Below are 2,178 nucleotides of genomic sequence, written 5' to 3'. Positions count from 1 at the left end.
TTGGAAAGGAAGAAGTAAAACTGTCTGTTTCCAGATGACATGATCTTATATATATAGAAAACCCCAACGATTCCACCAAAAAACTGTTGGAACTAATAAACAAAATCGGTAAAGTTGCAGGATACAAAATTAACATTCAAAAAGCAGTTGCAGGGCTTCCCTGGTGGCGCAGTGGTTGAGAATCTGCCTGCTAATGCAGGGGACACGGGTTCGAGCCCTGGTCTGGGAAGATCCCACATGCCACGGAGCAGCTGGGCCCGTGAGCCACAGCTACTGAGCTTGCGCGTCTGGAGCCTGTGCCCCGCGACGGGAGGGGCCGCGATAGTGAAAGGCCCGCGCACCGCGATGAAGAGCGGTCCCCGCACCGCAATGAAGAGTGGCCCCCGCTTGCCGCAACTGGAGAAAGCCCTCGCACGAACCGAAGACCCAACACAGCCAAAAATAAAATAAATAAATAAATAAAGTAGCTATAAAAAAAAAAAAAAAAAAAGCAGTTGCAGTTCTGTACACTAACAACAAACTATCCGAAAAAGAAATGAGGAAGTCGATCCCGTTTACAATAGCATCAAAAACAATAAAATACTTAGGAATAAATTTAAGGCAGTTAAAAATCTGTACACTGAAAACTATAAGACACTGATGACAGAAACTGAAGACACAAATAAATGTAAAGATATCTTGTGTTCGTGGATCAGAAAAATTCATACTGTTAAAATGTCCATCCAACTCAAAGCCATCTATAGATTCAATGTGATCCCTATCAAAATTCCAATGACATTTTTCTCAGAAGGAGAAAAAAAACAATCCTAAAATTCATATGGAACCATAAAAAATTCCCATACACAAAGGTAACTAGGTGAGGTGATGGATGTGTTAACTAAACTTATTGTGGTAATCATTTCACAGTATACACCTATACATAGAGCAAATTATCACATTGCACACCTTAAACTTACACAATATTATATGTCATTTATTTTATCTCAGTAAAGCTCCAAAAAATGATTTGCCAAACTTGAAAAAAAATTATACGCTATGACCAAGAGGATTTATCCCATGAATTCAAGGCTGGTTCAATATCTGAAAATCATTAATGTAATATACTACGTTAATAGAATGAGTAAAAATACCACACATGATCATCTCAGTAGTCACACACACGAGAAGCATTTGCTGAAATCCAACACCCTTTCATGATAAAAACGCTCAACAAAATAGGAATAGATGGGAACTTCCTCAACCTGATAAATACAAACCCCCCCAGAGTTAACATCATACATACTCTGTGGTGAAAGACTGGATGCTTTTCTAAGAGCAGAAACAAGACAAAGATATCTACTCTGCTACTTCTATTTAACATTGTGCTGGAGGTTCTGGCCAGGGAATTAGATGAGAAGAATAAAAGGCATTCAGCTGAAAAGGACGAGGTACAACTATCTCTATTCACAGATGTCACGATCTCATATATAGATAATCCTAATTGATCCTCCAGAAAATTGTTACAACTAATAAGGTTGCAGGAAACAAAGTCAAGATCAATAAAACCCCCTGGAGTTGCCCTCCACCCCTTCTCTTTCTATGAACTCTGTACCCCACCTGTCAGGGGATGGTCTTCCTTCCTCGTCCTTCCTACCGCCTATTCTTCACCCAGGAAACAGAATGACCCCTCTAAAGGGTCAGTCACATCCTTCCTCCCTGTGTTCAAAGTTCCTCCATGGCTTCCCATCTCACTCAGAGAACAGGTCAAGGTTCTTACTGTGCAGGATCTGCCACTGCCTCTCCGCCCCCGCGCCCCTTTCCTACCAGTGTCTCTGGATCCTGGGTTCCGGATTCGGTGCCTCCCTGCACTCCTGTCTCAAGAGTCCCTGTGCCTGCTGTACCCCCTGCCCAGACCGCAGCTGCCCCGGGTACGCTCCTGCTTGCCCCTCACTTCCTGCAGGTCTGCTCAAATGCCCCCTTACGGTTTTCCTTGCCTGCCTGCTCCCAGACCCGTTACCCTTTCACCACCTCATGTCCTACACACGCAGTCACATTCTCCGCTAAACCTCAGCTCCCTGGGGGGGCGATGGGGCGGGCCGGGATTTGTGTTTTGTTCTCTGCTGTGAGCCAGAGTGAGGCTCATGCCTGCACAGGAATAAGTGTTTGTGGATGACAGGCTGAGTCCCCTGAGCTTACGTC

Source organism: Balaenoptera acutorostrata, chromosome 6 (genome assembly GCF_949987535.1).
Source record: "Balaenoptera acutorostrata chromosome 6, mBalAcu1.1, whole genome shotgun sequence".
NCBI classification, from domain to species: domain Eukaryota; kingdom Metazoa; phylum Chordata; class Mammalia; order Artiodactyla; family Balaenopteridae; genus Balaenoptera; species Balaenoptera acutorostrata.
The sequence above is the reverse complement of the archived record's forward strand: the minus strand, read 5'-3'. Positions refer to the sequence as shown.